Below are 26,136 nucleotides of genomic sequence, written 5' to 3' on the forward strand. Positions count from 1 at the left end.
CATTAGTTGTAAGGGAAGACTTGGACTAAATGGGGAAAAAGAAAGATACCTCTCTGTAGGCTCCTAAGGATTCCCAGAACTAACATGGAAGGCTTTTCCACTGTAGATTTTACAGGGAACAGACCCCCTGCACTGCCTTTTTTTCTGTCTTCTAGCACATGTGCTAGATAGCATGTGCTTACAGAGTCTCTTTGACCACAGTTGGTAGCTGTTATCCCCCAGGCATGGTCTTCTCAGAGAAAGGCATTCTTGAAAATGTCAGAGTAATTAATGACCCACTCTAAACTCTTCCAGTGAGGATGTGTGATCTGCTTGGAGGGACCAACTGTTTCCCCTCACTCCCTCCATGCCAGGCACTTCTTCACACTGAATCTAGAGGCCATAGCCTGGAGCAGCAACCCAATAGCTCCCCAGCTATGACTGAAATGTCCACAATGCAAGGCCTTTGAAAACTGAACTTGGTCAAATTCAGTCACCAGTGGATGCCAGTGAGAACCTAAAAATAAACCAAGAGGCTTAAGCTTCAAAGACTTCCTGGAAGGTAGAGGGGCTAGAGGTCACAGAGGGCAGTGGATGACTCCTCGCTGCCTCTTGGAAGTCACAGGAAATTCTCAAATTGCCAGGAATGTCACTGAGTTCTGCACTGTGCTGTATTCACTAGAGGTAGAACTAAGCACCATGAACATAATAGATCTTTAGTGTTCAGAGCAGAAGAGAGGACAGAGGCCTGTGGGATCTGCTCTCTCCTCAGGTCTGAGATAGACAGAGGGCTAACCCACCAAGAAATAGTATATCAAATACTTCATATCTTAGAAATATGACTGTCAGATTTGGCTTGCAATTCTACTATAGCCTGTGTGTTCCTTTTAACTCCTATGTTAAATTCAGTATGGCCAAACCAATCACAAATTTTTGTCACTAAACCTGTATGGATTTTGGACTTTTCTTTTCACATTGTTAGTCATAAAGATTTGAGACCCTTCTTGGTCATGTATTTCAGTTTAGGATCTAGAAAGACACTTTTGGCACACTATCAATCCATAATGTCCTACTTACTTCGTTCATAGGTTAGGTCCTATTGTCTCGTGAGGACATCACTAGTTTATTTAATTAATTAGTTTATTTTTAATAAATGTACATTTAAATCCATTTTCCAGAAAAATTTTCTACATTGTGATATAATCTGTGAGTCATTACACTGAATACTTAGCACATAGCTCTTCCCTTTTTTATACTGTTGGAGTTCATGTGAAGTCATACTCTATTGACAAAATAACAATTTATACACATTTTTAAGAAAATCTTAAACATACAGGTACCATATTTTCCAATCCAGGACTTTTCTTCATCTGCTTAGACCATCTGCATGGACAAACTGACCCTTAAGGTGGCAAGAAATGGGCTGTTTGACCAACAGTTATAGGCTACTGTCTACTCTTGTCAAATGGCCATGTTCTTGCTTGCAGTGTGCTAAAATTTCACCACAAATTGGACAAAAGTCAGGACTTTCTATGGTAAAGGGCACCTTTGAGAGACCACATCTTGGCTTCAGACTCCATCTTAGAGAACTTGCCCTTGACTAACAAGCTGGAGTCTAGCACCAGTTTCCAGGTTACTCTCCAGTAATCCTTCACCTGGCACTAGTTTCCAGGTTACAGGCCTGCCCCCAGCACGCCACTTCCTAACAACCACCAGTCAGGAGGAAAGTGGAAGCTAAGTTTACGGTTTGGCTCCCACACCAGCCAATTAAGTTAAAGGGCAACAAAATTCCGTAAATAGCCCACCCCAGTCAGATGTGTGCCAGGCTAGAAACCCCCTCGCTTGCTTGCCATTTCCTATAAAACCTTGTTCTGCCAAGAGCTCGGGATTTCACCCTCCCTCCGGCTCTGCTGCATCAGAGAAGGCAGTGTGGCCCAAGCTTGAGCATGTAATAAAGACCCTAGTGTGATTGCATCGGTATCTGCTCTTTGGTGGTCTTTTGGGGTTCACAAAACTGGCATAACACTTCTCTTACCAAATATGCCTTAGCATCTTAACCTTAGTTGTAGATCCAGAAGAATGCAAAAAACGAACTGACAGAAGGGAACAAGGCTTTGCAAAGCATGCTGGGAAATAGCAGGAACCGCTGCTCCCTCACCCAGGGTTGGACAGGTCATTGTTATGACGAGTTATCAGGTAACAATAAGACCTGCGGGTGGCATTGACTGAGCGGCACAGACCAGACTGTTTTCCTTTTTACCATTTTCAACGGAAAAAAAAATTATAGTGTCAATAAATGGTAAGTTTGTTTGGGAGTTAAGATTTCTACGTGTAAAGCCTGGTGTGGTCGCACAAGGCTTTAATCCCAGCACTTGGGAGGTAAAGACAGACAGAAGTCTGCGTTTGAGATCGGTATGAGATGACTATGAGTTCCAAGACAGGCAGGGCTACACAGAGAACCTGTCCCCAAACCTCATTCCCCTCACCCCACCCACCAAAGCGGGTGGAGGTGGGAGAAGATGTCTACACTTGAACAGTGTGATGAAAAGAACTCTTAAGCGTCCCAGCTCTCTTCCTACAAGCACATGTGGAAAGGTAACTAATTGACTATTCCATTTGAAGATCAGGCACTGACATATTTACCACTTCATAGTTATATAAAATTCTCTGTGACCCTTTTGAGAAACTACAGTAAGAAATAATAAATTAAATATTTTACAGTTCACAAACAGAATGCTTAAACTACTAAAAAAAAAAAAACTAAAAAAACCCCAATAACTTGACACTTTTAAAAAAAACATAGCCATTGTATTTATAAACAAGCACTATAATACACATTTGTGGGGGGATTTTTTTGATAGGCATTCCATATTTTTAAATGTGCCTTTTAAATTTCATTTAAAATTAAATATCGTGCCATGTATAATGGAATTTTTAGGTAACTACTTTTAGTTTTTTTTAAAAAAAATGCCTCTATATGCTAGCTAAATGTTTCTGAAGCTTAACTAGCTATTTTAAGCCGTAAAAATAAGAATTGCTTTGACCTTTTGGTATATTGTTTTGAATTTTGTTATCAGGGTGAACTTTAGAGGTCTGGTTTTTGTATTATGGAACACCTCCTTCTTCCAGACGCATAATAAAAATATCACAGCTCTTTACTTCAGTACCAAATTGAGGGGAGAAAAAACCCCTGCAATTTCTCACAAAGAATGAGCTTCAAGGTCAGATTTTAAAAGCTACAAGGAGACTAGATTGGCACAAATGGATGCATATGCGAATTCTATTCAGCTGAACGGAGTTAAATTATGAGGGGCGTACGGAGTGTCTACATCAATGCATGCTTTCGGGAGGCTGTTCCTTTTATGAATTAGCCACGGTTGCCTGAACTCTCAAGTCCAGCAAAGTTATTAAATGAACACATAATAAGAGCTTCCACTTAACCTAAATCATAACGGGGATCGCTTGCAGGCTGTTAATGCCTGTGATGGGGAAGGTCCAGGCTGTGCTTCACTGCACAAACACACCGATGAGAGATGGCGCACGATGGTTCCTGCTACATCCGAACTTTAAAAGCGTTCTGCAGAGAGGAGGCAGATACAGAAAGTGGCCGATGGGGTACTACTTTTCTCGCTTCAAGGCACCCCAAATCACAGAGGTTGCCTCAAAGTTTCCCCGCTGCTTAACAAGAGCAAGTCACTTTCCCAGACTCTAATTTCTCGCAGGCAGCAGGCAGGGCGCAGCAAAAGAAATGGCAGTGCAGAGGGAAACGGGCCAGGGGCTTGTTAACGCCTGAGACCGCGATGAAGCCAGTTCCCTTCTCTTTCCAGGAAACTAAATGACATCTCTTGTTGAAAAGACTACTTCTGCCTGAGTCGATTTTAGGGACATGTAAAGCCTGCCTGGTGGAGTAGGGCCCTAGATAACAGTTTAGATATAGTCTTAAAACCTGAAGCCAATAACAAGTGCCATGAAGATCTAGTGTCAGAGACAAACCAGGGCCTATCACATCTTCCTCACAGAGGTCATTAACACAGATACCTTGGAGCAGCTGATGAATCTCAGGATGGCACTTTCTGACTTCTATTCTGATTGGACAGTACTGGTCTAGAAGAATTTTGCTCTGATTGGCTGAGGTTCTTGCAACTATAATTCCTTTCAAAGTTAATATCTGCTGGAATTCTCTTTATTCCAAAATATAAGCTGCCTAGAGAGTTCCCGAGACACTCCCAGCTATAATTACTCTAGAGAGATAAGGAAGAGGGAGTAGGCTACCCATTTTGGATTCAAAGATACAATTTAACCATATCCCAATTCTCAGTGGAAAAACATTTTCCTCTTGATAGAGCCAAAGTCTAGGGAAAGAGAGAAGTGGGGGGAAGGGTATGATATCACACAGTTTAAGGCCCTCCGGCAGCTTGGCTCACTGTTTCTTACTCCAGTCACGTGCAGAGCACCTCCCATTCATTTACTCCCCTTTAAATAACCACTGTCTCCTTTGTGCACGTAATTTTACAAATTTGTATCCACCATTGAAGGCAGGCAGAAATCCTATCAGACTGTGTGTAGTCTTTGCCACGCCCCACATTTTATATAACATTTGGTTGGATGAACAATTGATACAAATACAACTTTTCTTGTTTGGTGGATTCAGTGTTCTCTAGTTAAACTAAATCAGACACTAGGATATCATGGGAGTCTCATCATAGAAAAGACCTACTTTCTTATCCGCCCTTTAATCCTTTACTGTTTCTGACTGAAGACTGCTGTTTCCCTCAGAGTGGGTAGAGGGATGGCAAAATGGCTGCTTGTTCATAGTTTCTCACAGAATGGCTAAAGTTCCCAGGCAGTGCAGAAGGATGTTGGCAGTGACTTAAATACCTCCAGGGAAAGAAAGACTGACAATCATCAGTGAGCAATTTCAGGTTCCCAAAATATTTCCGACAAAGAGTTCTTTTCCATATACCCAATGAAAATTCTGCTGCTGCAAACGAACCAAATAATTCTGGATCTCTTCCTCCCAGAGATGGGTTAGAGAGGCGAATACCATCACACACTCTGTAATTGGCTGTAGGTAAAAACACATCAAACATACAAATAGTTCACCTGGTGATATTTGTAAAGATATACATACTGAAAATCATCTGAACTCTATAAGATCCAGGGGTGGAGGGCAGAGGGAATCACCACCTTTGCTGTGAGGATGTGTTTTGTCCACAAGAGTATAAATTGGTCAGAAAACAAAATTTGATTCCCAGAAAGTCTTGACTGTCTCCTGCTTTGAAGGTAGGTTAAGAGGGATACTGGATGGATTTGACAGCTGGATCTTTGAAATTACACTTCTATCCAGTGTTTGGTGTGTGTGTGTGTGTGTGTGTGTGTGTGTGCCACCACACACACATATGAATGTCAGAGGAGAGAATGTGGGCGTTGCTTTTCTCCATCCACCATATGGGTTCTGGTAATGAAACTTGGGTTTCTAGACATTGCAGCGAGCCTCTTTATGTGCTGAGCCGTCTTGTTGCTTGTGTTGCTGGTTTTGATGTTTGGGGTGGGGCAGTGTAAGGAATTGGTAAGGCGTCTTTGTGATAAAGGACAACTTAACCCTTCCTCTTTACCTTAAAGCACCATTTTCGTTGCCTTCTTCAGTTGGAAGAGCATCCAAACTCTCACTTCTGAGCTCCTACTCAAAGAGGAGCCATATAAAACATCTATGAGACTGTCACTGATGTGAAATCTACGGGAACAGGGTCACCCTGCTTATGGGTCTATGCCAAGGCTTTGAGACAGAGCAGCCCAGAGTCTTGTTACAGCATTTTACCTTTCAGTGTTGGACTGGACTGGGGGAGGAGGTGGGAATTTGGTTTTGTTCCCATCGATTTTTTAATGTGACTCTTCCTCCACCACCACCCCCCTACCCGGGACTTACCACTCCTCTGTTTCCTCTAACACCCTCCCGCCTGTTTAAAATTAGAAGGGAAATGGGGGAAGAGGAACAGGGAAAGGGAGCCTGGGACAGGTCCCAAGCTGAGCCAGCAGCTGTCTTCACTGTATGCCAAGGGCAGCTCCAATACTTCCAAGTGCCCCTCCCAAATGGTGACTGCTACAGAAAATTTCACCTCCTTCCCTTTCCAGTGTGGTACTCTGTCGTGGATTTTTGTCTTTGACTTTGCTTTATTTTTGGACAAGGGATTTCATTTCCTGCACCCCCACCCCCATGTACAAATGAAATCCTTTAATATGGTGTCACTATTTTTATAGTAGCCTCAAATCAAGTGAGTTGTGCCCGAGGGAGCTAAAGCTAGCAAGGAACAAATGTGTTCTGTGCAGGCCCAGGGCCCTTTCGATAGATCAATGCCCAAGAGAAAAAAACTGGACCATAACCCAGAAATGAGGTTTTTAAGTTCCCTGGTATTTAAGAATGATGAAGATGGAGATGACGAGAGATGCCACAGGCTCAGAAATGCTCAGGGTCCCAGATAGCTTTGTGTCAACTTGACACAGTCAGGAGTCATCAGAGACGGGGAAACCCTAATTGAGAAATGCCTTCGTAAGACCTGCTTGTAGGCAAGCCTGTGGGGGCATTTTCTTAATTAGTGATTGATGTGGGAAGACCCAGCCCACTGTTGGTGGTGCCATCCCTGGGCTGGGGGTCCTGGGTTTTATAAGAAAGAAGGCTGATCAAGCCACGAGGAGCAATAAGTAGCATTCTTCCATGGCCTCTGCATCAGCTCCTGCCTCCTGGTTCCTGCCCTCTTTTGGTTCCTGTCCTGACTTACTTCAATGCTGAACAGTGATACGGGAGTGTAAACCGAATAAATGCTTTCTTGCCCAGTTGCTTTGGTCATGGTGTTTCATTATGGTGATAACAGCCCTACTGAGACACTCAATAACATTCAATGTCTTGACACGTGAAAGAAATTTAATTGAAAGTGCTTTCCTCTGGAGATACAAACCCATTGTCGTGGTCAAGGCAAACTCCCATCTTTTAGCCTGTCTGGCTTTACTGGCAAGATTTAAATGTGTGCAGCTTCTTTGGGCCATAATACATTGTACTCAGAATGTTCTACAGGATTTCAGGAACTAACGAGGAATACCATGTGCAGACTATGTAGAGTTCTGATGGGATCAAGGTGCTACGGAATAGTGAAGAAAGGTCAGTTTCCTCCAAAACACATGGACATTTGCTAGAGTCCTTCATCCCTTCCAACTCCACCAGGGGCAACTGGTAAGGTTCAACTATAGAATCTTGAAGCCTATGTCATATGCTACTATTGAGGTTTTTGTAAAACTATGTGTGATTTTTTTTTCAGCAAAAGCAGGTAATCGTTGCCTAATGGTAAGTGCTTATCTCTCTAGAATTCAAATGAGAATTTACTGCCAACAATATTTAAAATTCAAACATTCCACTAGTTAAAATCAAAACAATGGTAGGAGAAATGACTCACCAGATTAAGAACACTAAACGCTCTTACAAAGGACCTGTGTTGATTCCCAGCACCCATGTGGTAGCTCACAGCTATCTATAACTCCAGTTCCAGGAGACCCATACCTTCCCTCTTCTGGCTTCTACAGGCACAGGGCACATAGAAAGTGTGTGCGTTGACATACACGCATGTGTTCAAACATACAGCACACACACACACATACCACAAGACATTCAGACATAAAAATAGAATAAATTTAGAAAATAAAAACTAAATAAAAGCAAGAACAACGGTGTCTTTGCTAACACCTCTGCGGCATTAGGAAGTATAGATAGTCTACGGCTATACCATCTTGAATGCTCCTGATCTCATCTGATCTCTGAAGAAGTCAAATTAAGCTGGGCTTCTTTCACTTTTTAAGGTGTTCAGACAGCTGGGAACCTAAAAATCACTTGTTCAGTTAACTTTATTTTATCAAGTTTCATGGAATGCCTTGCATTTTGGGTGTGCTGCCTGCTTAGGGTCACTGATATTATGGTGTTTTTGATTGAGAATGGGCCCATAGACTCATATATTTGACCACTTGTTGCACAGTTTGTAGAACTGGTTGGGAAGGATTAGGAGGCGTGACATTGGGAAGAAGGTGTGTCACTGAAGGTGACTTGTCACTCCCAGTTAGCTGTCTCTCCTCACTCTCTCTCTCCCTCCCTCCTTCTCCCCCCTCCCCACCCTGGGCTTACTTCTCAGGATCTAAGCTCAATGCCTATCTGCCTGCTGTTTCCTTGCTTCCTGCCATGATGATCATAGCCTCTAACCTTCTGAAACTGTAAGGCCCCATGAAACTCTTGCTTCTGGAAGTTGCCTTGCTCAGTAATTTTTCATGGGAATTGAAAAGTAACCAGGACAGTTGTGAAGGAGTAAGTAGAAATTAAACCACCAATGATAGTCTTTTCTCATCCCGCCCCATCCCCCACCCCAATTCTCCCTTCTGACATGGTCAGTACTTTTTAAGGAAGTAATTTATTTTCAGGCCATCCCACTGTCTCTCACTGCTCCTGCCCTGCCCTCGTGACTGGCAGATTCTCATGTGCTTGAGTTCTTTCTCTTATCTATGATCAGCGACGGGATGGAAATATGAAGAACACACAAAACTAGTTTCGAGACCAGGACACTTGGGCACAAATCTTAATTAAAAAAATTTAGTAAGGACTTCTGCCACTTTAAAGCTTAATGCTTACATCTGTGAAGTAGAGTATTAAATTAGACAAACTATGTTGTCTGCTTTAGCCGAATGTTCTTTGTCTGAAATGGCGCAGAAGAACAAAAGAAGAGAGCAGCCTGTGAGCTCCTCACCGGGGTTAACCAACCACAGATGGGAAACATTTGAATAAAAACAAATTGAATCCTTACTGAACACAAGCTGACTTTCCCCCTTCCCTCGTCATTATCCCTTAAACAATCTCGTATAATAGTTCTTTACAAACCATTAGCATTATAATACACGTCTTAACTATTCTAGAGAGGATTTGAAGTACAAGCCAGCAACACACAGATTATAGGCAAAGGCTGTTGCTTCATTGTATGTCAGGGGCTGGTATCTGAGGATCTTGGCTTCTGTTGGGGGCAGGGGTACTGGAATGGGGCCCCTGCAGAGAGTGTTTAGTGCTGGCAGGGCTGTCAATCAAATCCTGCCTGCCAGAATTATTTTAGATGGGAGTGACATCATTCATGTCCTTGTCAGAGCATGATCTTATCACATCAACTATGATAATTCCTTGAAAAGCCAAATTTGAAGTAGTCATAATCTAAGAATCCTGACGTCTCGCCATGATCAGATCACAAGCCCAGTTCAAAGTGAATCACTGTGCCTAACTTTGTCCAAGATTGTTTTGTAATTCTTAGCTTTGAATTCTTGTATCACAGATTATCTTCTTTTAGACTATCTTTTAAGCATTTTAAATAAACATGAGCAAGCCTGCAATTATACACTGTAGGGTGAGATACAATTTAGCTAAGAGCATTTTTCCTAATCATTAGTATTGTGATAAATGTGTGTGTGCGCACGTGTGTGTGTGTGTGTGTGTATGTATGTGTGTGTATGTGTGTGTGTGCATGTGTGTGTGTATGTGTGTGTATGTGTGTGTGTATGTGTGTGTATGTATGTGTGTGCATGTGTATGTGTGTGTGTATGTGTGTGTGTGCATGTGTATGTGTGTGTGTATGTGTGTGTATGTATGTGTGTGCATGTGTGTGTGTGTATGTGTGTGTATGTATGTGTGTGTACGTGTGTGTGTGTGTATATGTGTGCGTGTATGTGTGTGTATGTGTGTGTGTGTATGTGTGTGTGTGTGTGTGCTCCTACGCTGAGTAATCCTTACTTAGCTCTTTCTCTGGTATCTCATGAATTTAATTTTCCACATTAGCTATGTTTCTGGCAATCAAACCCCAAACAGTAGGTTCCTCTGTAGGTAGGCTATGCTTCAGGCAGGTGCTATCTACTAGATCTCCCAACCAGAGCTGCTCTGTGAAGCTCAAGAAGGAACTTGCCTTTGGCATTCACAGGGAGATAGAGCACAGCACACTTCTGTCAGTAGCCCTAGGGCGTTCCATCTTGGATTCCACGATGTTCCTCTTGAGAAAGCGTGCTGATTAAACAAGAATCTTCCCGGAGTTGCTGATGTCTGTGCTGAACTTTGGGACAGAGAAGACTTGGCCATGGGGCCAATGCAGGAACCTAAGAGAGATAGAGTCCTTGCAAGAGCTTGCCTTCTTCAAGGCAGGGTGGAGAGATCACATTGTTCTGTGAAGAGCCACAGTCACTGTTCCAGCTCCTATAGGATGCAAGCAACTCTATTGATTGGGATTGGAAATGTTCTAGTAAGACTGTATTTTCCAAACCAACTAGCTGCTGTGGTTTGGCCCATAGACCACAATTCCTTGGCTCCTGGAAAAGCATGTTAGGCTTCACAGACAACAAGCATGGTGACCAAGAAGGTCAAGGACCTGTTGTTGGAGACCTGGATATTATATAAGTAAGGAAAAGTGAAGGCTTGAGCTGCCCAGGTCAATGCAAAAGCTAGATAGTCTTAATACAGTGGTTCTCAACTTTCCTAATGGTGTGACCCTTTAATACAGTTCCTTATGCTGTGGTGACCCCCAACCAAAAACTTGTCTTCGTTGCTACTCACTACTATAATTTTGCCAGTGTTACGAATTGTGATGTAAATATCTGAAATGCAGGATATCTGATATGCTACCCCTGTGAAAAGGCCATTCAGCTCCTCCAAGGGTTTGTGACCCACAGGTTGAGAACCCCTGCCTTAATACCTCTTTGCTAAAATGCAGGAAGCTTTGCCAAAGGAAAAGCTTTCCCCAGGCAGAAGTATTGACGGCGTCATCTCTCCTTGCAGAATTTTCAGAGGTCCTCAGATGCCTCTTCTAAACCAGCAGGATCCAGCTGGGCCCAACAGTTCTTGTCTGCTGTGCCTGTCAGTGCCATAACCTTTTTCTCACCCTCTCTACTGGCCTCCAGAGATAAGGGCATCATGGGATATGCACATCGTGCCATGTCCTCAGGGGCAGGAGAAAGGAACAGAGGCTCCATGAAACATCTAAAATCGTCTCCACAGACTACATGAGTTTGCTTTACTCGCAGATAAATGCAGGAAAGGGTATGCATTTCTTTGAAATGTGATTCTCATTCATCTCCATTTTCCTACCTCCATTTTTGTTTCCAGATTTTCACATCAATAGTGTTTCCCATGAACCCAACTGAGAAACCTTCAGCTTGTTTCTATTGTTACTACAATTGGGCTGTCTCCCTGCCACCTATTCAAAATGTACACTCCTCTTCTGGTTCCAGGTGAACCTGGGAACTCTAGGGTTGATTATGCCCAGAGGCAGGCACAGTGGAGGGGAATGAGGGATTTCCTTTTCGAAAGAAAAAGGCTTCTATAGTCAGAGAAAGGGAAGCTGGGGTTACAACAATACGGACAGCTCTGGGGACAGTGGTGATGGTGATGGGCCTTGAAGAAGACCCATGGGTAAGCAAGGATCCAAGCCGAAGTGGGTGTGATGGCTTTTCTAGTAGATGTGTTTTGATAGATTAAAAGAATTGAAAAGCTTATGAGTCAGTATGAAGACTGAGATAATATCTAAAAGATAATTGGTATATAGTTTGTATGGTATTACTAGAAGGTAGAACTGAATCACAGTGAAAGTTCTAATGGTATACAGGCTGAGTATTCAACAGCAACCCAAGACCATGATTGGGTGAAGGTATGTGAGGGCATGTGTGGTCTACTATGCTATTAGAAGTGTGAAGAGGATGTGAGAACTCTCCTGCTAGTCTGAGATACAGAAACATAACTGAAAACAGCCACCAACTAAAATAAGTCTTTTAAGATGGGCACAGTGGTATATACCAGAAATGTCAGTTACTGAGAAGGGGGAGGTAGGAGGGTCCCTTGAGCCTGAGAGGCATCGAGAAACCCTGTCACTCTAGGACATTTAGGAATCCTCCAGAAGATGGCAATTTTTAACAGATGGGGCTTTGGGATTAACTCAGAGACTTCCCACCCAAACAACGAACCTGAAGTCCCCCTAAATCGTAAATTCTATAACTGTGTTATTCATTTAAATAGTTAATTCTAGTATTGTTAGAAGCTGTAATGGTGACCCAATTCTAAGGTGAATTCTATTTCCAACAAAATTCCAACTCTTCAACTAGAGCCAGGAGCTGTAGACGAATAGAAACAGGGTATATTTTCCATACAGAAACACCTCAGCACCAGTGTCTATAAGTAGTGTGAGCCTCTGAAAGTCTATAGAATGTATATTTCAGTAAAGAACAATGAGCACTTTCCACAAAATGTGGTCTTAGACTTTGAATTTACCATGTTGTCTTTAAAAGCAGGACATTTACATAAATGTACATACGAGAGAGAGAGAGAGAGAGAGAGAGAGAGAGAGAGAGAGAGAGAGACAGACAGACAGACAGAGAGACAGAGAGAGAGAGAGACAGAGACAGAGAGAGAGAGAGAGAGAGACAGAGAGAGAGAGACAGAGAGAGAGAGAGAGAGAGAGAGAGAGAGAGAGAGAGAGAGAGAGAGAGAGAGAATACTCATAGCTGGTGAGCCAAGAAACAGCTTCCCCAAATGCCAAGAGACTCAGGCATTTATCAATTGTAAAAAATAAGTGGATCACACAAAAATATAATTAGGTTCAATAGTAACAGTTAGGATAAGTTTATAAGCTTCACAAAACTCACAGTAGAGCTCAAGAGTCTTTGCTTTTGTTGAATCCAATATAGTTGTTAAAAATCTCCCCATCCCAGGAATCAATGATGCAGTCCTACCTCTTAGTAATACTGTACAAATATTCTAGTTAGTCATAGTATGTATGAAGTATATAAAAATACTTAGTGGAAAATTCCAAATATCAAGTCACTTAACTTAGTTATAGATGATCTTATTAATAGTGGTTGATCAAGTAGGATACTCATGTCATAAATGTGAGGGCTGATGAAATGTGTTAGCAGATAAAAGCTATAGCCATCCACCCCAACAATCGCATAGGATCCTAGATCCTACTCCTGGAAGTTGTCCTCTGATGTCCACATGTACACAATGACACAAATACACAGACACTTATGCACAGAGATACACACCCAGACCCAGACTCAAGCACACAGAGAGAGACAGAGACAGAGAGACAGACAGAGACAGACAGAGAGTTAGAGATAGAGACACAGAGAGAGACACATACAAATAATTTAAAATGTAAGTGATCGACAGAAATACCCAATCCACTGACACGTTCTAGGTAGCTTTATCTACCTTTATTACCTTAGAGTGCAAACAGGAAAACCAAACTACCATGCCTCTAAAATGGTCTCTTATAGGTGCGGTTTGTCACGGCCTTGAACACCTAGCTGTCGCAGTGCAGGGATCACTACAGCTCCATGCAAGGGTGCCATGAACTCTAGTATAGTCCTTCCTGCAGCTCAGGTTTGGATTGCTTGCTTTACCTTGTTACACTCATTTTAGGGATCAATTAAAATACTATTTATCTATATCTACCTATGTATCTATGCATATATGTATGTATTTCTGTATGCATGCATGTATCTATGTATCTATCTATCCATCTATAATCTATATATCTCTATATCACCTATATCTCTATATCTCATTTATGTATCATCTATCTATGTATCTATATCTACCTACGTATGTATCTATCATCTATACTTTATTAATGTATAACCTATATCTCTACATCTCATCTATGTATAATCTTTCATCTATCATCTATCTATCTATCTATCTATCTATCTATCTATCTATCTATCTATCTGTGTGTCTACCTATCATATATCTAAGCAAATGACATAGAAAAGAGTACTTAGAAACACCAATTCAGTATGACTCCTGTTCCCTGAGATATTCAGCTCAGCTCCCTCAGTGGCAGGATGTAGGATAACTTACTCTTTCACTGCTTCCCTACATTCAACAAAGGTTATTTTGAGTTAGAAAAAAATATGTTTAGAATGTTGCTATTAAAAAGTGTAAAAGAAAATATAAACAATAAGCATAAAAACACTTGAGCTTGCTAAGTAGTTAAGAATACACATTACATTTTTTTATTATTACATTGGCTAAAATAAACAGTTCTAGCATGCAAATTTTGACAAGATTTCTCAGGCTATCACATACCAGTTATACCTATTCCTGATCAAATTGATAGAATACATCTAGTGAAGAAGCAGCAGGAAATAAAATAATGTTTGTAATATTTATCAAGTAACTGTCATGATAGTGACTTATCCTGAGGAAGTCATTTTTAAGAAACCCATATACAAAATACCTACTGTCTTAGTTAAGGTTTTACTCCTGTGAACAGACACCATGACCAAGGCAACTCTTATAAAGACAACATTTCATTGGGGCTGGCTTACCAGTTCAGAGGTTCAGTCCATTATCATCAAGGTGGGATCATGGCAGCATCCAGATAGGCGTGGTACAGGAGAAGCTGAGAGTCCTACATCTTCATCTAGAATGATAGGATTAAAGCCCACTCCCACAGTGACACACTTATTCCAAGGCCTCTCCTCCTGATAGTGCCACTCCCTGGACCAAGCATATACAAACTACCGCACCTACTATTTTTAACAAGAAGACAACCTCCAAATATCATTTGCCTAACTAACTCAAAATATTTTACTTAGTAAGATCTTAATAGATCTTAGTAAGATCTTTAATAGCCATTAGCTATTAAAATGTGACTATCAAAATATGAAAGTTATTTATAATAACACTGTTTTAAAAAGAAGGAAATCATATATAAAGTATGATTAAGTATATAAAACATGTATAATTTGATAATAGTGAGTGTGCCTGAGTCATAAGATTATGGAAAGAATTTTCTGAAAAGCCTAAGATTTTATTTCATAATGGAAACTTCTTTTAATAACGTTTTAAAAAGTCCCTTCTTTTCATGTATGTTTTATTTATTGTTATTGTGTATAATAAGTATGGGTGTTTATAGGTCAATGGGAAACTTTCAAATTCATGAAGATATATGAAAAGTTTGAAAAGAGGGAAAGGTTTTTTACTGCAATGATGATAAAATAGTTCAAGATCAAATGAACAATAATTCAAGGTGTTTTGAGCAGTGCTTGCCTACTATAGCTTTGGTTCTGCACACATAACATGCACACTCTAAGCTGTGTACGCCCCCATGCCACATGCCCAGTAACTCTCACACTACAGAGTTTTTCCTGCACTTAAAAGTATTTTGTTCTTGCAGGAGGTTTAGTTACGGAAAAACAGACCTGTGATAACTGCCGTTTCGCCATGTGTCAACATACAAGTGCCAAGTCAGTACATCGTTGGCTTATATTATGTTAGAATATTCAATTTTTTGAACGTTTCTATTTGAATCTCTGGCTTGGCTTTCATGAAAAGAAGTTGCTAAATGATTTTTGATTAGTAGTCAAAAGAGAATTTCCAGCAACTTATAAAATGGTTCAATCCATGTGTCTGCTATTTTCTACTGGATATTTGTGTGGGATAGAATCAACAGCCTTGACTTTTACAAAGGCAAATATTTATTAACTTTAAAATTATTGAGCCAGGCATGATAGCACATACCTTTAACCCCAGCACTCAGGAGAAAGAGGCAGTGGGATCTCTGAGTTCGAGACCAGCCTGGTCTACAGAGGGAGTTCTAGGACAGCCAGAGCTACACAGAGAAACCCTGTCTCGAAAAAATAAAAATAAAAACACTGGAGATATTCTACTCTACCTCCTGCAATATCAGACATCTACCTGTGATTTAATTCTATATCTAAGAATTTTTCATAATTTGTAAGAACACATATGTACCAAAGAAATGTTTTAAAATAAAATTATCTATGATTCATTACAGTGAATGTTTGATCTATGTACCTTCTTTATATTTCTAGGGTCATCTAAAATTTTCTTTATTAAAAACAGGGTTGTAAACAGAAACCGTTTAAGAAGTTCTGATCAAAAGAACCAAGGTCATTGCTGGTCCATGCACTGGCTGAATTGTCTGAGTTAAAATGTCCCTGAGACAAACACAGAGCCTAAGACATTTTATAGAATTGATATTGTGTTTGGCCATGAGGTCTATTTAGTTCATATTATCAGGAGACACATTAAGACTCTTTTAATTCCTTTGTAAAACTCTATAAGTCTTGCCTAGGCCTGGCACCAAACCTCCCAGTTTTAAGTAAACAGCTTTTCTTTTTCGTTTTTATTATTGCTGATGTCCAATACACACTTGCATGTCAAGTAAATTTTCCTTGTTTATGATCACTGACCTGCTTGTCTCTAAACCCAAACAGAGAAGATAGCCTGAAATATTATATCAGTAGGCAGAAAAGAAGCTAAGAGGAATTCAAGCATGCTTATGAAATAGACACATGATTACAGCGAGCACACATAGTGGGCTTAGGGACAGAGTAGGGAGTCCTGAGTCTTTGACCTCAGAGGTCAGGGCAGAAGCAAAGAGGACAAACTAGATGGGAGGAAAGAGTCCTTGGTCCCCAGTGCAGAACTGTCACCAGTGCCACAGCCTCTTTCTGTTTCTCTCTCACCCAGCACCCCCAACCCTGTGAGGCTCCAAAAGAATCCAGGGTCCAGGTGACAAATTCTCACCTTTGGCTCTTCCTAACCTGGACCTAATCCCTGAGAGTTTCAAGGGCAAAAGTGGCAAGAACATTTCTCATGTGGGAGCAGACTCGGGGACAATCTTGACATGCTTGAGTTTTGGTGGAAGATTTGTTTGATGACAAGCCCCATCCCTCAGAAAACTTGCCAAGCCAGCTGGGGGTCCTGTTTGGGACCTTAATTTCTGGTAGAATCTGACAAGAGAGGAAGAAAGACAAAGGTTCCTGGGCTCTGCTGCTATCAGAGGGCTGTTCTTGACCACCAGGTACACCAATCTGTGTCCAGAGCATGCAGGTCCGCCATGGTTCTCTTGTGGGCTCTGGCCACAGTGCTGAGTGTCAGGTAAGAACAGACATACAGGGAAGTTCAATGCTTCCCTGTCACTCGTTCACAGGGTCATACGTAGGGAGTGCACAGGGCAAACGCCTTTAAAGATCTATGAATATTATTCTGTTGCTGGGCACAGTGGTTATCCCAGAGTTCCATAGCAGGCAGCTTCCATTCTGCAGAGCTGTGGTGGAGGAGAAGTCAGAGGCATTCTACAGAGTGATATGTCTTGGTTTGCCTCTAACAGAGCATCCTTTGTGCCTTCCAAGACCTTTTGGAGCAGGTAAAATTACCTGGGCAATTTTGGATCCAATCCCAAAGTCTTTGACATAGAAGTCCTGCCAAGGATGTTTTCAGGTCCCTGCATGGGTACACTCTAATGGTCCTCTGTGTTGAGTGACATCCAGCATCCCCACCAAGCTCTGGTTCCCTCCCTCTGCCAAAGACAGGAGCCCAAGAGAATTCCCTAATGTCCATGTGGGAACTAAATGAAGCAAATCCCATAACCCTAGTCATGAAATGTACATGTAAGTTGACACTCTTGGGCTCTCAACGAGTCCAAGGCTTTCCAGGGATACACGAAGAGCCCCTATCTCTCAAATAAATAAGTAAGTAAACAAGCAAGCAGCAGACTTTAAGACAGAGCTGCCAATCAAGAGTCTAGGATGCCAAACTGCACAAGTACTCCAAGTCTCCTAGGGATTCTTGCTTCTGGAATATTCTGTCTGTCCTGTGGCTGGTGGCTGCCCTTGGGGCATTTTATCAATGCAGTTAAATAGGCCCCCTTTCATCAGTGACTCCTCTCTCCTCTCTTTCTCTCCTCTATTTCTTTATTGTTCTGGAGGTGGTTTCTACTTCTGTCCCTGGGGCGTCCTCTAACCTCTGCTATCAGCCAGTATTTTGCCAATCAAAGGTGTAATTGTTTCTTATAATCCAGGAGATATGGCTCATAAAAATCATAGCAGGCACAGAATTGGAGTCTTCACTTCCTGCCAATCTCTGCAAACAACGTCTTGCCAACTGCTTAATCCAGATCTTTGTTTTATGTGTGTTTCTGTTTATAATAACTTGCTAAATCCATAGTGGTAACTCGCTGACACTGAACTTGTAAAAGCACTGCAACCTGAGCCCAAGTGGGGCTTCTCTGATGGCGCACTTTCTCAGGAGCCCTCCTACCTCCTTGAAGAAAAACAGCTAAAAAGAATGAGAACACAAAGGTTCTAAGGAAGTCACCCAAGGGACACTGAGGCAAGGCATCACTTTTCTATCACTGTGGTAAAACACCATGACCAAAAGTGACCATGGAAAGAAGAGTTTAATCTTGGCTTATGTCTCCACAGAGTTAAGAGTCCATCTTGGTGGACAAATATAGGCAACAGGCAGGAGATGTGATAACCAGGGCTGGGTTGTTCGAGCTCCCGTCCTTAACCACAAGCAAGAGGCAGAGAGAACAAACTGAAAACAGGACAAGGCTATATAATCTCAGAGCCAGCGATATCTACCCCTCTTGCACAGTATCATTACCTAGACTGCTCCAAGACAGTGACAACAACTCTACCACCTGGTTTTGTGTATCAACTTGACATGAACTAGAGTTGTCAGAGAAGAAGGAAATGCCTTCATGAGATCCAGCGGTAAGACATTCTCTCAATTAGTAATGAGCGAGACAGGGCACAGCCCTTATGGGTGGTTCTACCCTGATCTAGCTTTCCTCGGTGTTATAAGAAAGCAGGCTGAGCAAGCCAGTAAGCAGCAGCCCTTCATGGCTTCTGTGTCTGCTCCTGTGTCCAGGTTCCTGCCTTATTTGAGTTTCTGTCCTGACTTCCTTCAAAGATGAACAGCAAGGTTGACATATAAGCTGAATAAACCCTTTCTTCCCAACTTCCTTTCTGGTCATAGGAAATCCTAACTAAGACACCAGCTGACAATCAAGTATTCAAATATCTGAGTCTCTGGGAAACATTTTTTATTCAATCTACTGTAGGTACTAAAACAAAAGAGGTTATCTTATGCTCTGTTCAGCCTCAACTAGAAATATGAGTCTCAAGTGTTTTAATCCTTTCACTGGCACACAGATGTCTGTAATTTCTCCTAAAAACACAAGTATTGGTTTGGGAGTTAGAAATACATTTTAGCAAGTAAGCTATTTCACAAATATGGAGATATGAAATTATTAGCATCAAACAGGCCTTCCTCCTTAGGACATACGACTTAGATAATGGCAACTCTTAGATAACAGCTTCACAGACCTGTTATTTTATTTGGAAAGTTGGTTCTGCTGGTCGAAGGTGATTTGGAAATCAGGGCCATGGGAAATGCGGTCCCCAGTTCATTGAAGTTATGATGTCATCCCTCTTCATCGATGAAAACCTCATCAACCTTGAGGTCAACAAGCTTGAGCCTTGTGCTAAAATGAGCAGGTCTGACCACCTGGGCAGACAGAAAAGAGCAAAAGGCAGACAGGTACCACCCTGAAGGGAACCCTATCCTCAAGCATCCTGAGCATTTCTGGGACTTCTCAGCATTTCTAGGAACATTATCCACATTACTGAAAAGCTGAAGAACAATCTGGTGTTTTAATCAAACGGCAAGCATGGCTACAGAACAGTAAACTCAGGTGTCTGTGTTGACAGTTCCCACCGGTTCCTGGGGAACGGTTTACCCAGAGGCTCTCAGGTCTGTGGTTGCAAAAGGCAGTCAGCTTAGACCAGAGCCAGGATTACTGCTCCAGGTTTATGTGTTTGGAAACAGACCAAGGTTTCCAGGGAGGGCTTCTTCTCTGTTTTCACAGCTCCTCTCTGCTTTCAGCTGTAAGGTATAATTGATGGATAGATGGGTGGGTATATGCCTGTGGATGTTATTTTTATTTTAGTTATTTGAACAGTGTTTATGAGCCTCAGTCCTTTGTGGTCCACAGACCATGATGCCTGGCCATGGAAACCCGAGACCGGCTCTCTCTCCAGTCCTGCCCGGGTCGTGTTGACAGATGGCATCTCAATCATATAGCCAGCACCTTCCCCCCACTGTCACCCCTCTCCTGAGAGTAATGATTTATATTGGCTCCATTTTCCAGGAGGGCAAAATGCCTTTAGTGGCTTGTCAAGTTGACAGAGGATGAGTGCAGCATGCCCAGGGGCAGAAATGAATGCATGCACAGGTTGAGCCGAGTGTAGCTTTGTGGACTTGAAAATTATTGATAAAATTGTTAACTATCTAAGAAAAATACATATCCAGTATTTACAAATAAGCTGCAAGAGAGATACAATTTTACATCTGCTCTCTCAAGTGTTTTTCGGAGGCTCTACCTTAGAACAGAATTACTATAAGACAGATCAGCAGAAGCACATGAGTGTTTGTTGAACTTCAGTGAGGGAATGAACACCACGGGAGTGGCTAGAGCTAGACATTAGTCTACTACATGGGACATTTATTGCAGTGTAACAAAGCACAGAGGCTTGAGATGGAAGAATTCAGAGCATTGAGATGTTGCCAGGAACAGAAGGTTGTTTGCTCAAGGTTCCCTTGGCTCAGCCTCTTTCTTTCCAGGTAACAATGATACTCACTTTCTGGGCAGAGGAGAGCATCTTTCACATGGGGATTCCATCTTTTAAGAAGTAGGCTTCCATGCCTCCTGTTTTTCAAGTACCTTACTCTCAGAACAACCCATAATCCAGATAAGCAAGTTAAAAACTTCTAAAGGAAGGACAAGAAGGTGTTCTCTTAGTGTCTCATTGGAGGACAACAAGGTCACCCAAAGGATGTGTGATTTATTATTCAGGGCAGTGTCTCTTCCACTCGGCTTCACACTGGAAACACCTGGGGGTGTTTGAGCAAAGAAAACACTTGCCTCCACTTACCCTGATGTAATGGCTAGGGTGGTGATATAAATAAGAACCTACTACAGAATAAAGCCCAGGGCTTTGTTCTCAGAATCTGTGTGCACGTGCTTTGCATGGCAAGAGTCTGCAGAGGCAACTAAGCTGTAGGTCTCAGTAAGATGGAGGGGTGATTCTCGGTTACTTAGGTGGTCCTAGTGTGATGTTAGGTTCCCTAAAGGAACTGAACTGAGAAAGACATAGAGGAGAAAGAACAGGGCAGACAGACACACACACACACACATGCATGAACACACATGAAGGGATGGAGAGTTAACTTACAGGATTCACATAATAGGGACTTGGTAATGGTTTTCTCCATGTAGTTATATATTCAGTCCAAGAGGATGGATGCCTTGGCTGAATGGCTGGATGTTCAGCAGAGAGGCACTGGTATTGAGTCCTTGTTGGAAAGGTCAAAGAAGTCAGAGACTGGTGTTTGGGAAGGACCACAGCAACAGGGACATATCTGAGGAAGGGAGAGTAGGTGCCTGGCTCTTGCTATATCCTTGGACCGCTTTATCCCTTGGTCACTCTTTGGCAGGTGTTACCAGCATCTGTGGGTCTTTCCCTCTCAGTTGCTGTTCCCAATGTCCATCTGATACTGACAGAGACTTTCTTGCCTTGGGTTGGCTTAGCCTAGGACTGAGGTACCAGAAGTTCATGGTCATTCAAAACTTCTCCTGGCTCCATGGCTCCAGATTTGCCAAGCAAATCGGAAGAAGGAATCCCAGGGACCTCAGAAAAGATGCGTCTTTAGAGAAGCATTTCTTTCTTACAGGTTGGTAGCTGAGAGTTTTAGAGAGAAGAAGCCCCTGTATAGCTAGGGCAGGCCCCAGAGAGAGATACCCCCTGAGGGTTTCTATCTGGAGATCAGTAATGTCTTCCTGAGTTGAGGACTGGGGTGGGCTATGAGGCTGGGGATGGGTCAGTCCAAGTTAGCCCACCTTGATGTCCAGGTGCCCCTCAGCCACAGTCATGCCCTGCTGCCTAACTTCTAGGCAGTGCTACTAAAGTTCATTATGTAAAGGGAGAAGAAAGATGACAAACCAGAGCCCCCTTGTGACACCAACAGCAAGGACATTTCTGGCTTCTAGCCAAAGACAAGAATCCTGTCCCTAAACCTGTCTTTCCAGTTTCTGTCTCTTGCTTTCATTAAATCCTCTCTGGAAACTCAGGTACATTTAACCACCATATAGATCTCTTGATTTAGCCAAGTTGACAACCAAGACCAGCCATCACAGATAAGAAAGGCAGGAGGCCCAGAGGCAGAGGGAGGGGAGGCAAAAGTAGAAGCAGGGGTCAGAGAAAGTACCATGCTGCTAGTTTTGAGAAGCCTGGAGGAGGTGCAGAGGTCAGGGTTCGGGGGGGGGGGGGGGTTGGGAGGAAAGAGCACAAACCAAGGAATGCAGGCCGCCTCTGGGAGCTGGGAAGAGGACGGAAGCAGCTTCTCTCCTAGAACTTCTAGGGCAGTGGTTCTCAACCTTCCTAATGCTGCGACCCTTTTAATACAGTTTCTCATGCTGTGGTGACCCCCAACCTTAAAATTACTTTTATTGCTACTACATAACTAATTTTACTCCTGTTATGAATTGTCAATATCTAACATGCAGGATATCTGATATGTGGCCCTAGTGCAAAGGACATTTAAAGCCCAAAGTCATGACCTGCGGGTTGAGAAACACTATTCTAGCAGGAACGGGACCCCTCCCACTCATTTTAGTCTCCAGACCTTCAGAACTGTAACGAGTAGAATTGGATTGCTTTAAGCACTGCATTTGAATGCTTTAGTATATGAGCCATAAAAAAACTAATACAATTAAGAGCTTAGACCTCAGGATTTCAAAAGCTCAAATGGTATGAGTGGAAAACACAGTTACAGAAATAAACCTGATTGGCCTGTTGTTTTATTTTTGGTAGAGCTGAGACTTGAACCCAGGGCCTTGCAGATACCAGGCAACTGTTCTATCACAACTCCAACCCTTGTAACTAACTTTGGTCAAAGCCAGACACTACTGTGGGGTTATTGATTTCTTTATGCATTGTTGCTGGTAGGGGCAAGATCCTCCAGGTCATGATTGAATGAAAAGAAGAAATAGAAGGAAAGGAAGGGACATGGCTGCTCCTAGGTATGGTGGGGGAGAAAGTTTATTATAGATATGTGGGAGGGCATGGCCAGAGGCAGACATCGGGGAGAGTCAGGAGTGACCTTAACCCTGAACCATGTGGGAAGAAGGGGAGGGGAAGGGAGAGGGGGGAACTAAGTACAACAGCCAGGAGGCCAGAGGTACAAAAGGAGCCAAGGGAGGGGTGGGTAACCAATGTCTGCATTGTATAGGGAAGAGCCTCTGGAGGAAGGGTACCCCAGGCCCTGGGCTGAAAAGTTCAGGGTAGAGAGTTGAGTATGACAGCCACACCCTATAACAGGTAGGGTCTGAGGGAGGCTGGGAGAACTTGGAGGCCAGTTCCATTTTAATATGTTAAATAGGCATCTCAGCCACGTGTCCAAGTTTGAAACGTAAAAATGATTATGGACTTGTAGGACATTAATAAAGAGGAACTTTTATTCTGTTTTTCTTTTCTTTCCCTTCAAAGGACTCCAAATATTATTGGAATAATTCTACTGGTGCCCTTGACGGGTGGATTGTTTTTGACGCAGGTTCCTGTGTGCTCCTGTGGGGAAGCATGCTCTACTGCTTGAAACACACCTTCAGAGTTGGGTGGGTTGGTGCATGCCTGGGGTCACAGTCCTGGAGGCACGGAGGCAGGAGGATCATGAGTTCAATGTTGTCTTTGGCTCTCTGGTGAGTTTGGAGCCAGGTTAGGCAGCGTGAGAACATTTCTCAAAGACAGAACAAAATAAAAACAAAAATAAAACATTCTTTAGCATGTACAGTAAATGCTCCCAAAAGAGGCAAAGGAAAGACTCGAGGCTATGAGCTTTTCTCCGGGAAAGACCAGAGTGAGTTTTAAGACCTTCAGAAGCCGTGAGACCAGATCAGTCACTGTCACCAGAGCCCTAGAGGCCACTTAGAGCAAACAGTGGGTGTCCCCTGCAGTGCTCCCAGCTCCTCTATCAGCAGCCTGGCTCTGCGAATTCAGAGTCCAATGATCTTGAGAGCATCTTCCCAATGCTTCAGTTCTTCATCTGAAAAATCCCAGAGATGTGTGTTGTTGCATTTAGAGAATTCTGGGAGAAACTGTGCATTTGGTGCTCAGGGTGGAGCCTGCAAGGGGCGGAGCCTGCGTGGGGGCGGAGCCTGCGTGGGGGCGGAGCCTGCTCAAGAGGTGGACATTACCCAGCCTGGTACCTGATTGCACAGTACTCTTTTCTAGAGCTCTTGGGGGTGACAATGATGACAGAGACAGTTGTGAGGGCAGGTGGGTTTACCTTTCAGGGTTCCTAGGGTGAAAATGTCAATCCCAGGCAGACCTTTGGTTTACAGGTAGGCTGGGAGGGCTGTAGGGGCAGGTAGCCTGTCTACACCGCTGGGCATCAGACGCCACTGTTAACCTGTGTCTCCTTTGACATTTCTGTCATTCAGGTATTTTCCACTGCAGGTTTGCTGGGCCTGCCTTCAATTTACATGCTGGGCCAGTTTAAGGATAATCCACAGGCTTCCTGCTCCTTCCTACTATTTTCTCAAGAAGAATTAGAGATGCACACTGGTTGCAGATGATGGTTCTCTGGGGGCAGCCAGGCTCTGGCAGCAGAGGCCACAGTTCTTTTAACACTGTTGTTTGTTGGTTGGTTGGTTGGTTGGTTGGTTGGTTGGTTTCTGTTTCCAAAGGTCACCAGGTCCGCACACAGAATCACAGAGGTCCTAGGTAGAGTTGAGTACCCACGGGCCTCATAGTCATTTCCTTAAGGAAAGTCTTTGCAGGACTACAAGGTGAAGCAACACTCCCTAACAAACACAAGTCAGAGCCAGCAAGGAGGAGTGACAAGAGACAGAGACTTCTGGCTTAAGCACTTAGTCTGTCAATGGACCCAACTGTGAGTCAAGACAGATAGGAATGGTAACAATGAAAGGAATTTTGACAAGATAAAGTGCCAGATAGGTGAGGTGACTTAGGGTCACCCAGAAATAGGTGGAGCCAGACTAATCCACTACTGGATTCACAGAAACAGAGGCAAACACCTGCCGCACACACCCAGGGAAGAAGTTCAGCCCCTCAGCCCTCCGTGTGGATCAGACATTTTCATTTATGCAGACCAACAAATCCTGAAGCTCAATAAATATATACTGACGTTCCACAAACACAGGACAGCTGCTAAGTACAGATAAGGAAAACTATGTGTTCCCTGTCGTTAGCATAATAGACGCTACTGGGGAGGGACATTCCTAGAGTAGCCATGCCCTGGGAATGAGTAACCACTGAGGGGTAGTCAAACTTTGGATTCATTGGTGGGACTTAACGTCATCTTTAGAGATAGGTGGCTTCAGACCTTTAGAAAACAGCTTTGTTCTCCAGTTTACAGGATGCTGGCGATCTCCAAATAGTGAACATTAATCTGTTGACATGTACTAGATAACTTGCTACAGGCAACATGTCCCATAGTGAAAATGCTCTCGGATGGTCCCTTACCCCATTCCAGGATTTGATGGACTTGGGGGTGGGGCTCCCTAGCTACTCACCAGCTGCCATGTCACAGCAGGCACTGGATTGAGGTGGGCTGCCGAGGAGGCCATTCTAAGGCTGCAGCAGGCTTCAGAGAAAAACTAGAATATAGGCTTGACACTTAGAATGCCTGGGTTTAAACTCAAGGGTGAAAATATATATACTCCTGCTACATGTTATTTAGCTATTTAGTGACTTGCTCCTCCAGCTTTAGAGTCTACTTCACATATAGTTTCAAATGGTTTTTGGGACAAAAAACCCTCCAAGTTAGAAAGTTGTCTTTGAATCAGAAACTTCTGAAGCTGAGCACTAAGTCTAAGTACTAAGTACTGAGTACTAAGTCTTAAATATTAAGTACTAAGTCAGTCCTAAGTACTGAGTCTATAGGTATCCCAATTGTAGCTGAGGATGCCTATAGGTGCTTTGCTTAGGCAAGGAACCTGCAAATAGCTTCTGGCCAAACTCATGACCAAATGTGCTCACAGACTCAGATAAACAGGGTGTGAGATAACACCCCTACCATGTAAGGTGAGCAGCTGGCTCAGAAAGGGCCTTCCGTTGCCTGGAAAGGATGCCCAAGGAAGACTCCTCCATTCCAGAAGTGAAATTCCTGAGTCATCCTCGGCCTACCTGGGATGTAGGACAGTCATTTGTTCTACACTGTGATCTTCCGGAGCACGGGAAGTAACAGTGGATGGGTGAGGAAGAAAA

Source organism: Mus caroli, unplaced genomic scaffold (assembly GCF_978045245.1).
Source record: "Mus caroli unplaced genomic scaffold, Mus_caroli_1 scaffold_10, whole genome shotgun sequence".
Taxonomy (NCBI): domain Eukaryota; kingdom Metazoa; phylum Chordata; class Mammalia; order Rodentia; family Muridae; genus Mus; species Mus caroli.